The sequence below is a fragment of the Chiloscyllium punctatum genome, chromosome 24 (assembly GCF_047496795.1).
Source record: "Chiloscyllium punctatum isolate Juve2018m chromosome 24, sChiPun1.3, whole genome shotgun sequence".
In the NCBI taxonomy this organism is placed as follows: Eukaryota; Metazoa; Chordata; class Chondrichthyes; order Orectolobiformes; family Hemiscylliidae; genus Chiloscyllium; species Chiloscyllium punctatum.
The window spans coordinates 36,607,581-36,622,231 of NC_092762.1; the positions used below are offsets into that span (position 1 = coordinate 36,607,581).

Sequence of the window (14,651 nt, forward strand, 5' to 3'; positions counted from 1 at the left end):
GTGGATAGAAGATGGACAGGAATGGTTGTTGGAGGTTCCTGGTTACAGATGTTTCAGTAAGATTGGGGGGGGGGGGTGGTAAACAAGGAGCGGGGTTGGCGTTGCTAACTAGAAATTGTATAACAGCTGCAGAAAGGCAGACGAGGGGGATCTGCCTTTGGAGGTAGTATGGGCTGAAGTCAGAAATAGGAAAGGTGCAGTCACCTTGTTGGGTGTTTACTACAGGCCCCCCAATAGCAGCAGATGTATGATGTGGGAGCTGGCTGATCCCATTGTGAACGGCAGTGACCACATCTGCAGCAAGTGTTGGTTGCTGGAAGAACTCCGGATCAGAGTTGCAAGGCTTACATAAGGTTGAGGAAACAAGGTTCAGACAGAGCATTGGAGGGATACAGGATAGCCAGGAAGGAGCTGAAGAAAGGGATTAGGAGAGCTAAGAGAGAGCATGAAAAATCTTAGGTGGGTAGGATCAAGGTAACCCCAAGGCCTTTTATGCGTATGTGAGAAACATGAGAATGACGAGAACGAGGGTAGGTCCGATCAAGGACAATAGTGGGAGACTGTATTGAGTCAGAAGAGATAGGAGAGGTCTTGAATGAGTACTTTTCTTCAGTATTTACAAATGAGAGGGACCGTATTGTTGAAGAGGAGAGTATGAAACGGACTGGTAAGCTAGAGGAGACACTTGTTAGGAAGGAAGATGTGTTGGACATTTTGAAAAACTTGAGGATAGACAAGTCCCCTGGGCCTGACGGGATATATCCTAGGATTATGTGGGAAACAAGGGAGGAAATTGCAGAGCCGTTGGCAATGATCTTTTCGTCTTCACTGCCAATGGGGGTGGTGCCAGGGGATTGGAGAGTGGTGAATGTTGTGCCGCTGTTCAAAAAAGGGAATAGGGATAACCCCAGGAGTTACAGGCCAGTTAGTCTTACTTCGGTGGTAGGCAAAGTAATGGAAAGGATACTGAGGGATAGGATTTATGAGTATCTGGAAAGACACTGCTTGATTAAGGACAGCCAGCACGGATTTGTGAGGGGCAGGTCTTGCCTTACAAGTCTTATTGAATTCTTTGAGGAGGTGACCAAGCATGTGGGTGAGGGTAGAGCAGTGGATGTAGTGTACATGGATTTTAGTAAGGCATTTGATAAGGTTCCCCATGGTAGGCTTATGCGGAAAGTCAGGAGGCATGGGATAGTGGGAAGTTTGGCCAGTTGGATAGAGAACTGGCTAACCGGTCGAAGTCAGAGAGTGGTGGTAGATGGTAAATATTCAGCCTGGAGCCCAGTTACAAGTGGAGTTCCACAGGGATCAGTTCTGGGTCCTCTGCTGTTTGTAATTTTTATTAATGTCTTGGAAGAGGGAGTCGAAGGGTGGGTCAGTAAATTTGCAGACGACACGAAGATTGGTGGAGTTGTGGATAGTGAGGAGGGCTGTTGTCGGCTGCAAAGGGACTTAGATATGATGCAGAGCTAGGCTGAGGAGTGGCAGATGGAGTTCAACCCTGTCAAGTGTGAGATTGTCCATTTTGGAAGGACAAACAAGAATGTGGAATATAGGGTTAACGGTAGGGTTCTTAGTAAGGTGGAGGAGCAGAGGGATCTTGGGGTCTATGTTCATAGATCTTTGAAAGTTGCCACTCAGGTGGATAGAGCTTGTAAGAAGGCCTATGGTGTATTAATGTTCATTAGCAGAGGGATTGAATTCAAGAGTCGTGAGGTGATGTTGCAGCTGTACAGGACCTTGGTAAGGCCACATTTGGAGTACTGTGTGCAGTTCTGGTCACCTCACTTTAGGAAAGATGTGGAAGCTTTGGAGAGGGTGCAGAGGAGATTTACCAGGATGTTGCCTGGAATGGAGAATAGGTCATACGAGGATAGGTTGAGAGTGCTAGGCCTTTTCTCATTGGAACGGCGAAGGATGAGGGGTGACTTGATAGAGGTTTATAAGATGATCAGAGGAATAGATAGAGTAGACAGTCAGAAACTTTTTCCCAGGGTACAACAGAGTGTTACAAGGGGAGCATAAATTTAGGGTGAAGGGTGGAAGGTATAGGGGGGATGTCAGTGGTAGGTTCTTTACCCAGAGAGTGGTGGGGGCATGGAATGCGCTGCCTGTGGGAGTGGCAGAGTCAGAATCATTGGTGACCTTTAAGTGGCAATTGGATAGGTGCTTAAGCTAGTACACATGTTCGGCACAACATCGTGGGCCGAAGGGCCTGTTCTGTGCTGTATTGTTCTATGTTCTATGTCCTTCAACTGAGTCTCTGTGATGGCAATAATGTCATACTCCCAGGCACCAATCCAAGACCTAAGTTCATCTGCCTTACCCACTATACTCCTTGTATTAAAGTATGTGCACTTCACGCCACCAGTTCTTTGGTGTTCATCTGTTCTCTGCCTACTCTTCCCCTTATTAATACTATCTTCATGGTTCTTACAGTCTCCAAGTTTCTAGCTCACTGTCGACATTGAAATAGAACATAGAAAAGTACAGCACAGAACAGGCCCTTTGGCCCACAATGTTGTGCCGAGATTTAATCCGAATGTAAAACATAGTAACATAACCAACGCACGCCTCAACTCACTGCTCTCCATGTGCATGTCCAGCAGTCGCTTAAATGTCCCCAATGACTCTGCTTCCAACACCACCACTGGCAACGCATTCCATGCATTCACAACTCTCTGCGTGAAGAACCTACCTCTGAAGTCTCCTTTATACCTTGCTCCAAATATCTTCAAACTACGACTCCTCATACCAGTCCCTCCCTGGGGAAAAGTCCCTGGCTATTGACTCTATCCATTCCTCTTGTACACCTCGATCAGGTCTCCTCTCTTCCTCCTTCTCTCCAGAGAGAAAAGTCCGAGCTTATTCAACCTTTCTTCATAAGGCAAGCCCTCCAGTCCCGGCAGCATCCTGGTAAACCTTCTTTGCACCCTCTCCAAAGCCTCTGTATCTTTCCTATAGTAGGGTGACCAGAACTGGACACAATTTTCCAAGTGTGGTCTCACCAGGGACTTGTAGAGCTGCAGCAAAACCTTGTGGCTCTTAAACTCGATCCCCCTGTTAATGAAAGCCAAAACACCATATGCTTTCTTAACAACCCCATCCACTTGGGTGGCAACTTTGAGGGATCTATATACTTGCACACCCAAATGCCTCTGTTCCTCCACACTGCCAAGAATCCTGTCTTTAATCCTATATTCAGCATTCGAGTTCAACTTTCCAAAATGCATCACTTCACATTTATCCAGGTTGAACTCCATCTGCCATTTCTCAGCCCAGGTCTGCATCCTGTCTATGTCACGCTACAGCCTGCAGTAGCCCTCTATACTATCGACGACACCTCCAACCTTTGTGTCATCTGCAAATCTACTAACCCACCCCTCAACCTCCTCATCCAAGTCATTTATAAAAACTACAAAGAGCAGAGGCCCAAGAACAGAGCCCTGCGGTACCCCACTCAACACTGACCTCCAGGAAGAATACTTTCCATCTACAACCACTCTCTGCCTTCTGTCAGCCAACTAATTCTGAATCCAGATAGCCAAATCTCCCTGTATCCCATACTTCCTGACTTTATGAATGAGCCTACCATGGGGAACCCTATCAAATGCCTTGCTGAAGTCCATATATACCACATCCTGTCTTGACACCTCCTCAAAGAACTCAATAAGATTTGTGAGGCATGACCTGCCCCTCACAAAGCCATGCTGACTGCCTTTAATCACACTGTGCTTTGCCAAATATTCATAAATCCTATCCCTCAGAATTCTTTCCAAAACTTTGCTGACCACAGACGTAAGACTGACTGGTCTGTAATTGACAGGGATTTCCCTATTGCACTTCTTTAAAAGAGGAACAACATTCGCCTCCTTCCAATCCCCCGGTACGACTCCTGTGGAGAGTGAGGAGGCAAAGATCTTTGCCAGCGGCTTAGTAACCTCCTTTCTCGCTTCCCAGAGCAGCCGAGGATAAATCTGGTCTAACCATGGGGAATTATCAATGTTAATGTTTTCCAAAATTTCCAGCACATCAACGTCATCAATCTTGATCTGGTCAAGACTGTATCCCAGTTCCTCTCAGTTTTCATTTACAACAAGTTCCCTTCATAAAAACCGAAGCAAAAAACTCATTTTGGGCTTCCCCTATCTGACTCCACGCACAAGTTCCCTCTGCTATCCCTGATCGGCCCTACCTTCTCCCTGATCATTCTCTTATTCCTCATGTATGAGTAAAATGCCTTTGGGTTCTCCCTAATCCTTCTTGCCAAGCCCTTTTCATGCCCCCTCCTGGCTCTCCTCAGTCCACTTCTGTTGTTTTTTGAAAGTAGCCCTGAACATTTGGCCAAAAAAAAGACTTGATTAGAACAATTGTCCAAGTGGAGAAAGGGATGGGGGGCGGTAAAGAAAGAGAAGGTGCTGAGGAGGAACTAACCAACATGAAACTTTGGTTTAGATTCCCTACAGTAAGGAAACAGGCCCTTTGGCCCAATCAGTCCACACCGACCCTCCGAAGAGTAACCCACCCAGACCCATTTCCCCCTGACTAATGCATCTAACACTACGGGCAATTTAGCATAGCCAATTCACCTGACCTGCACATTTTTGGACTGTGGGAAGAAACCAAAGCAAACCCACCCAGACATGGGGAGAATGTGCAAACTCCACACAGACAGTCACCTGAGGCTGGAATCGAACCTAGGACCCTGGTGCTGTGAGGCAGCAGTGCTAACCACTGAGCCACCATGCCACCCCAATCCCTGATCTACATTTAAAGGCAGAATATAAAACAAAGTAAAATATCCTTTGCACTTTTCTACAGCTAGTCACTTATTTCAACTGAAAGCTGCACAAAACACAAAATAAATTCGGAAGCGAAACATCTGAAGTGACGGCCTTTCATTGACAGAAGACTAACTATCCCCTTCTTTTATTTTTTTCTATCAAGTCCTTCCAAGGCGCTTGTTCTCTCTCTCTCTCTCTCTCTCTCACTCTCTTTCTTTCCCCCTTTTGTACTTCCCTCCCTCCGAAGCTGTGTATTTTATGCAGGCAGCCGTCAAAACTCTAACCGAGAGGAGCAGGTGAAGTGAGAATCGATTTAAATTTTAAAATGAAACTTGCGTTATTATTGTTATTTCCACTCTCCTTCATCTCTCTTGCTTCCCACCTCCTTTGTGCCTGTCTGTCCTTCCTTCCTTCCTTTCTCTCTCCCGGCCACAAGCCTCGTCTGACAGCAGGAGCGCGAAGCTGGAGGCTTACAGAAGGGGTCTACTTGCCTTCTCTTCTGGTTCCCAGCCCCGTGCCACATGAGTTTAAAACCTCCCCAAAAGCAGTAGCAAAAACTCCCCCAATGACATTGGTTCTGGTCTGGTTCAGATGTAGACCATCCATTTTGTAATAGTCCCGCCTTCCCCAGAAGTGGTCCCAATGTCCAACAAATCTGAACCCCTCCCTCCTACACCATCCCTCAAGCCACGTGTTCATCCTGCCTATTTTTTCATTTCTACACTGGCTAGCACATGGCACTGGTAGTAATCCCGAGATTACTACTGTTGAGGATACTCCACAGTAAGTCCATCCACAGCTCCAGAGCCGTCACGTGGTCAAACAAGAGCTGCAGCTGGACACACTTCCTGCAAGTGTAAGAGTCAGGAACATCAGACACGTTCCTGAGCTCCCACATCAAACAAGAGGCACATGTCACGGGTGTGAGGTCCCCTGCCATTGTAAGCCTTAACTTTACATCAACGAACTAAAACCAAACAAAGCGTTTAAATATATGAAAGAAAAGAAAGAGAGAAAATAAATTCCTTACCTTACAGAGTCTTTTTCTTCTGGTTAGAGGAAGTGGTGTAGTATCTCTGGTTTTGCCGCTGCCCAAATCGATACTAAGTCCTTACCTTGCCGGCACCCTCCTGGTCTCGACCTCACCTCTGCTGTTCTCCCCAGCCCGGACAGAACATTACTGCTGTCATGTTTTTGTGATTTGTTATTTTGTAATGGAGCTTCTTAAGGTGTGAAAGGGAAATAAAAGCTGAGAATTTTGAAATTATCAAATAAAGAAGCCAGAATGGGTTGAAGTACACAGCAATCCTCAGCATGCAGTGACAGCATGTCAGGCCCACACCTAATGCTCCATTCAGCAAATACAAGACTTGTTAAGATTAGCTGCTGTTGCATTCTAGACATAGCTCTCAAATTTCATCTGTGTCCTACAAACTACCTCCATCAAAAAACTCATAGGCTTCCTTCTGTTTAACCACATCAGCCATTAAAGGTGGCAGGACAGATTGACAAAGCATATGGTATCCTAGACTAGCATCCTAACAGTGAACAAGAGCAAAGAAGTTTTATTGAATATTAGACGCCATTTAGCTGGAGTATTGTGGACAATTTTGGATGCCACATTTGAGGAATGATGTTAAAAGAATTGGAGGGAGTGCAGAAGAGATGTACGAGAGTGGTTTTGTGAAATGAGGAACTTCAGTTCTGAAACCAAAAGAGAAAATGCTGGAAAATCTCAGTAGGTCTGGCAGCATCTGTAAGGAGAGAAAAGAGCTGACGTTTCGAGTCTAACTGACCCTTTTCTGTTTTGGTTTCAGATTCCAGCATCCGCAGTAATTTGCTTTTAACTTCAGTTCTGAAGATTGATTGGGGGGATTAACACTGTTGTCCTTAGGGAAGAGAAGGCTGAGGAGATTTAATCAAGCTATTCAAACTTATGAAAGGTTTGGATAGAGCAGTCAGGGAGAAACTGTTCCCACTTGAGAAAGCAGTGAGAACAAGAGAATATGTTTTTAATCAATTGGCTAAAGAAGCAAATACCGCATGAGAAAAATGTTTTCTCACAGTGAGTGGTTAAAGTCTGGAATGCATTGCCTGAGACTATGGCAAAGGCAGGTTCAATTGATGCAGTCAACGTTCTGTGAAAAGGAGCAGTGACCTCCACAACTTTTCATCAGGATGTGAATACTGTCCACCATTTCAGTATTTGTCCTACTTTCCCTCCCTACACTTTTGCTTTCAGTTAGAGCTGACCTATTATTCTGCTATAGGTAGTTCTCCAATAACACTGTAATGGCGCTCCCATGCGAAGCTGTGTTACAGAAAATTGTGCAATAGAAGGGGATTGGGCCAATGGGAACAACAGGTTTAGGGGTGAACCACCAAAAATATCAGTAAAAATTTAAACAAAAATAGTGGTTCGCCTAAAATGAATGATAGCAGTCCAAGTAAGTTTTGACCCATTGTAACTGTATGGTACTTTGTAGTGCAATTCATCAAAACTTCAACTGATTACTCTCAATTGGCATCTATACCTGCTATTTGCACCACATTCTAGCCAGTAGCAAGTGAGGACTGCAGATGCTGGAGATCAGAGTTGAGAGTTAAATTCTAGCCAGTCTTCTGATTCCATCCAATGGTAACACTGCACAAGTCAAATACCAGAGTGAAACCTGCCCTGGGAGATCAAGGGTTGAATCTTCATTTCTTTTCCTGTCAGTATTTCAGAGAGTTTCACATTGTGATGCTTGGGGACTTCTGTCACCTTATTTTATAAAACCTGCCTGGTTTATTATCTTCCCCACTCTTTGGTGCCCCTCATGTGCCATTTCCAAAACAATTCATCTCTTCCTGGATATCCCAGAATTGACCATCATCCATAGTGCAGCACCATCATTAAAAATTATTGTGCACCCAGATAAGAGCTGTCAGTCCAGAGCTGTCCTGCACTGTTCCTGTAATTGGACTCGGATGTGGCAGACAGTGGAAAATTGGTGTCTTGCTTTGTGGGCAGGGACATGGAGATGCTGCTGATGGGGATGGGATGATGCAGAGGCAAGATGTCCTTTTCTCCCAGGCCAACAGAGGATGCCATTCTGCTGGAACCATATACCAACCTGGACCATGGTTACCATCCAGGCCAGTGCAGTCTCAGCCATCTGCAGGAATGCACAGAATGTAGGAAGAAGATCAATGACCTTCTCCACTCTGCCAGTGAAAGTGCCACCATCTTCTCATTGATACCTCACATTCACTCTATCTCTGCTACTATATCCAACATTTCCTGCAGCATCTTCCCAACTCTCTCATCCTCACTAATATCTGACCCTGACTAACCCTGAATCTCCTCTGCACAGCCTACTCACCCCCTCAGCACATCTCCACACATGCACTGAAAGTAGCAGTGTGCCACCCACCTTTCTCTCCCTCACCCACTAAGTGCAGAGTTTCCTGACTCTGACCACCCTGAGCAGGTGACTGACTATGTCCAAGCCCCTGCACTGGCATTCTTTTGCAGTTGATTACTGTAGTAATTAGTCACTGAAACAGATTTGCATGTGTGTGCAGATGTTCTTTAACCTTAAGCATATCTTTTTAAACAAAAATAATACAAACAGCACACCGAAGTTTCAAACTGTTCTTCAACACTGTCCTTTTACTGTGTGTCAGTTCCAGTGAAACTTCAGACTTATCTCAACTCTTTAAGTTTTTAAATGAACAGACTGTTCCCAGCCTCTTGTCCCCAGAGTGCAAAGCCACTTTCACAATGCTTTTCCAAGTCCAATAGCACAAACATTTCAAAATACCTTTCACAAAGCTCTTCCCAAGAAAGCACATGAGCCGACGTTCCTGTGATGCCAATGTGGAATCTAGTTCTCCTCTAACTGTGACACGGCATGAGAATCACTGAGCAGCAAACAGGAGTTCGCTTTATTAAAAAAAAGTCTGCAATTCACAAATTGTGCTACAGACAAATCGTGTTTAATAAACGCACATTATAGGAAAAGTGCCTGTGTTCATGCCTATTCTGAACCGATGCTTTGTCCCATGGGTTCACCTTAAAGCAGCATTGGGGGTGGGTGGGTGTATGAAATGGTGTCAGAAGGCTCTGCAGTGCCTTTGGAAGCAGTGCTCACTACAGGTGCATAATCCTTTATCCTTTATCCAAAATTATTTTCGTGGAGTGTGGAGCGTCATTTTGGCACGCAAACAGGTGACCCAACTCCACACCCAGTTGAACCACATCACTCAGATGTGACATGGCGGTGTGGCCCAGCACTGGCAGGCATCAACTGTGTCTCAGCGCACGTACTAGTCACACATGCATCTGCTGTTAAGTAACTTATTTTTATTTCACTGTGAAAATGACATTTATTCTGAAATCCGAAAAATTCCAAATTCCACAAAACAACAGTCCCCAAGGATTTTCGATAAAGGATTGTGTACCTATACTAACATTGCCTTAGAGAAGGGAACACCTTTGAAATATCTCATTTATTGAAATCCCATTAGGAAATGAGGAGAGGTTGGTGATAACTATTAACTCCATGACAACTATTAACCATTGTTCACAAACAAACACAGAAAGTAATGGTGAAAATCAGCATTTCTGGCAGCATTGTGTGGAGAGATTTACAGCTCAGAAACATGCCCATATCGCCCGTGCAGTCCAGGTTTCCGAAACTGAACTAGTCCCTATAGCTAGCATTTGGCCCATATCCCTCTTCACACTTCCTGTGCCTGCACCTGTCCAAATATCTTTTAAATGTTGTAACTGTACCTACATCTAGCACTTCCTCTGGCAGCTCATTCCATACATGCACCACCCTTTGTGTGAAAAGGTTTCCCTTCAGGTCCCTTTTAAATCTTTTCCCTCTCACTATGCCCACTAGTTTTGGACTTCCCTATCCTGGAAAAAGACCTTGACTATTCACCCTGTCCAAGCCCCTTCTGATTTTATAAACCTCCATAAGGTCATCCCTCAGCCTCCAACACTCCAAGGATATCCAGCCCAAGCTTATCCAGCCCCTCCCTGTAACTCAAACGTCTAGTCTCAGTTACATCCTTATAAACGTTTTTTGCATCCTTTCCAGTTTAATCACATCCTTCCGATAGCAGGGCAACCAGAATTGTACACTGTATGCCAAACGTAGCCTCACCAATGTCTCATACAGCTGCAAAATGATGGCGCAACTCCTGCACTCAATGCCCTGACCAATGAAGGCAAGCATATCAAATGCCTTCTTCACTGCCCTGTCTACCTGTGATGCCGCTTTCAAGGAACTATATACCTACATACCCTAGATCTCTCTGTTTGACAATACTCCCCAGGGTCCTGACATTAATTGTGCAAGTCCAACCCTGGTTTGTCTTAACAAAATGTAACACCTCTCATTTATCTAAATTAAACTCCAACTGACATTCCTCATCCACTGTCCCAGTTGATCAAGATCCCATCACACTCTTGGATAACATTCCTCAATATCCACTATACCACCAATTTTGGTGTAATCCACAAACTTGCTAACCATTCGCGCTATGGCAAATAGAGTTAATGAGAATCCAAAGGGTTTTACAAATACATTAAGGATAAGCAAGGCAGCCTTTTTTGGAGTCACAGGAGATGGGGGAGATACTAAACAAGTATTTTGCATCAGTGTTTACTGTGGAAAAAGACATGGAAGATATAGAATGAAGGTGACCTCTTGAAAAATGTCCATATTACAGAGGAAGAAGTGCTGGATGTCTTGAAACACATAAAAGTGGATAAATCCCCAGGACCTGATCAGGTGTACGCGGGAACTCTGTAGGAAGCTAGTGAAGTGATTGCTGAGCTATTTGTATCATCGATGGTCACAGGTGAGGTGCCGGAAGACTGGAGGTTGGATAACGTGATGTTGCTATTTAAGGAAGGTGGTAAGGACAAGCCAGGGAACTATAGACCAGTGAGCCTGACATTGGTGGTGGGCAAGTTCCTCAGGGACAGGATTTACACATATTTGGAAAGGCAAGGACTAATTAGGGATAGTCAGCATGGCTTTGTTCATGGGAAATCATGTCTCACAAACTTGATTGAGGTTTTTAAAGAAGTAACAAAGAGGAATGATGAGGGCACAGTGGTGGACGTGACCTATATGGAGTTCAGTAAGGCATTCAACAAGATTCCTCATGGGAGACTCATTAGCAAGGTTAGATCTCATGGAATACAGGGAGAACTAGCCATTTGGATACAGAACTGGCTCATAGGTAGAAGACAGAGGGTGGTTGTGGACGGTTGTTTTTCAGACTGGAAGCCTGTAACAAGGATCGGTGCTGGTCCACTACTTTTCATCATTTATAAATGATTTGGGTGTGAGCATAAAATGTATAGTTAGTCAGTTTGCAGATGACACCAAAATTGGAAGTGTAGTGGACAGCAAAGAGGGTTACCTCAGATTACAACGGGATCTTGATCAGATGGGCCAATGGGCTGACGAGTAGCAGATGGAATTTAATTTAGAGGTGCTGCATTTTGGGAAAGCAAATCATAGCAGGACTCGCACACTTCATGGGAAGGTCCTAGGGAGTGTTGCTGAACAAAGAGACCTTGGAATGCAGGTTCATTGTTCCTCGAAATAGAGTTGCAGGTAGATATGATAGTGAAGAAGGCATTTGGTATGCTTTCCTTTATTAGTCAGAGTATTGAGTACAGGAATTGGGAGGTCATGTTGTGGCTGTACAGGATGTTGGTTAGGCCACTGTTGGAATATTGCATGCAATTCTGGTCTCCTTCGTTTCAGAAAGATGTTGTGAAACTTGAAAGGGCTCAGAAAAGATTTACAAGGATGTTGCCAGGGTTGGAGGATTTGAGCTTTACTACTACCCTCTGTCTCCTGCCGTCAAACCAATTTCGTAGCCAATTGGCTTGCTGTCCCTCCTCCCATGTTATCTAACCTGACTAACCAATTGAACGTGTGGTAAAGTCTACAGTTCTGCCTTCATCTATCTTCTTGATAACCTCTTCAAAAAAACTCAATCAAGTTAGTGAGACATGATTTCCTACTCACAATGTCATGTTAACAATCCCTAATCTGTCCATGCCTTTCCAAATGCATGTAGATCCTGTCAGAATCCCCTCAAACATCTTACTCATCACTGATGTCAGGCTCACTGCTCTGCAGTTCCCTGGCTTTTCCTTGCAGTCTCTTAAATAACAGCGCAGAGAAACAAAGTTAATATTTTGAGTCAAGTATGTGCCCTCTTCAGGGGCGGCAAAGTGGCTCAGTGGTTCGTACTGCTGCCTCACAGCACCAAGGTCCCAGGTTCGATTTCAGCCTCAGGTGACTGTCTGTGTGGCGCGCGCACATTCTCCTCGTGTCTGCGTGAGTTTCCTCCGGGTGCTTCAGTTTCCTCCCACAGTCCAAAGATGTGCAGGTCAGGTGAATTGGCCGTGCTAAATTGCTCAGAGTGTTAAGTGCATTAATCAGAGGGAAATGTTTACACCCAAACGTTGACTTCTCCACCTCCTGGTACTGCCTGGCTTGCTGTGTTCTTCCAGCCTCTTGCTTGTCTGCTCTGAAATGGCCGAGCAGGTCACTCAGGGTAAGGCAGGAACAGGATACTGATTCTGGATGATCAGCCATGATCATAATGAATGGTGGTGCTGGCTCGAAGGGCCAAATGGCCTACTCCTACACCTATTGTCCATTTCTACTATCTATTGTCTAGTTCAAGGGCAATTAGGGATGGGCAGCAAGTGCTGGTCTTGCCAGCAATGCCTACATCCTATGAAAGATGAAAGAACAAAAGTTTGTGGAGTGCGGCTGGAACACACCACGGTATTCAGAGATGACAGCACAGGCAATGCACCTCAGGATGTGACAGCACCTGAAAGGTTCACCCACCTTTTTCCTCTTCAGGAGCTCCTAGACATTTTTAAGTGTTCTTTCTCTTTAGTCACTCTGTAACATGGATGTCCCAAGAATAGAAGCCAGCTTACTTCTACATATTTGTCATTGTTCCTGAGAGTCAGCTGTTGCTAGGCTCTTAAACGTTCAGGTAATTGCTAGGCACTTGCCCACAGCAGCAGCAATGGAAGATGGAACATTGGGTTTCTTCTGTCTCAAAACTAATGTGCCTTATGATGTGCTTTTAATATAGTTAGACCTCATGAAAATCCAGGCTGATGCTCCAGCACAGAACTGAGAGGTAACTGCATAATAAGAGGCACCATCATACCAAAACTGCTCTCTTGGGCTGAAAAGAATGAACCAATGGCCCTATTACAAATAAACGGGGGGACATATTGTTATAGTTATCAATATTGTCAATAGTTATCCTTGCTTTTGCACCCTGGCCACCAGCATACAACTGTACTGTGGACAATGGTTGTGCGCAGATTGAGCAGATTGATGGGCTGAATGGCCTAATTCTGCTCCTATATCTTACAGTCTTCTGGTTTAGCCTCAGGCAGTTGTGATGCAGAGGGATAGAGTTGGTGGCTGGAGCCCAAACCTTCTGCTCCCCCACCCGGTATCGAATGTCAGATTGGCAGCCTGATGGTTTAACAGGTGATGTAGTTGAGTAGTTGTTAGTGAGGGAGGGTCGTGTGTTTTTTTTCTGTGAAAGCTATGTTTTCAGATAATGTCACAGAGGGACAGTATGTCAAAGAGAACTGGGAGATTAGAGATGGGAGTCGGGGAGGGGAGACACCAGAGGAAACAATCTGGGAGGAGGGAGAGAAGCTTTGTGGGTGATGTTTTGGCCAGGGCTGAATAGATAAGAATGACCACCACCTATAAGGCACCAGTCAGGATGTGGATGGAATACCCCCCATTTGCCTGGATGGATGCAGCGCCAATAGCACCCAAGAAGCTTGACGCCATCCAGGACAAAGCAGCCAGCTTGATTGGTACCACATCTACAAACATTCACTCCCTTCATCACTGCCACTCTTCATAAATTTAATCTGATCTTAAAGCAGACTTCAATTTATGTTTTCAAATCCCTCAATAGCCCCACCATGTACCCTATTCCAGCCACAACCCAGCCTGGAAACTCTACTTTTCCAATTTCCAAACTTTGCACATGCCTGGCCATTCATGCCATTTATAGGATCTCTACAGTGTGAAAGCAGGCCGTTTGGTCCATTGAGTCCACACCAACCCCCAGAAGAGCATCCTACCCCCTACTCCCTAAAACTGTCTGTTTCCCATGGCCAATCCACCCTAACCTGCATGTCTTTGGATTGTGGTAGGAAACCGGAGTATTGGAGAAATCTCACATAGACACAGGGAAAACATACAAACCCAACATGAACAGTTGCCTGAGATGGAATCGAACTCAGGAATCTGGTGCTGTGAGCCACCCATTCCATTAATATATTGGAGAAAATGCTGGAAAAGCTCAGGTTCTGCAGAATTTACAGAGACTGGAATTTTCTCCACCTGATCAGCACTCTTTGTCTTTCTTTTAATTTCTATCTTTTGTTTTAATTTTGGAATTCCAGCCTCTGCAGTATTTTTGTTTTCTATTGGTTAAATCACCTTGACGGTTAGATTGGCTCCAGATGGCCTGGCATTGTGTTACATGAATGTTACATGCCACATCTCAGCTCAAGCCTGAACATTGCTCAGGTCTTGCTGCATTTGAACATGAAAATAAAACAAAGAACTGGCGATGCTGAAGGTGTGAAACAAAAAAAAACAGAAATTGCTGGGGAAGCTCAGCAGGTTTGGCAGCACCTCCAGAGAGAAGACTGAGAAGACCTGAAGAAGGGATATCAAACTTGAAACGATAACTGTTTTCTATTGCCAGACCTGTTGAGTTGCTCCAGAAATATTTGCTTTCGCATTTTGAATGTGGGCTGCTTCAGTATCTAAGGAA

General features: G+C 44.8%; 1 protein-coding gene across 4 annotated transcripts in view; it reads left to right on the top strand.

The window, feature by feature from the left end:
- Positions 1-14,651, top strand: part of LOC140494454 (phospholipid phosphatase-related protein type 3-like) — a 141,536-nt gene that overhangs the window by 27,765 nt on the left and 99,120 nt on the right. The window contains exon 1 of one of the 4 annotated variants that reach the window (XM_072593631.1): positions 10,627-10,646. The exons of the other annotated variants lie outside the window; for them this stretch is intronic. The gene's annotated coding sequence lies outside the window, so the exon portion shown is untranslated. Of the gene's footprint in view, positions 1-10,626; positions 10,647-14,651 lie in introns of those variants that run through there. 4 annotated transcript variants of the gene reach the window in all.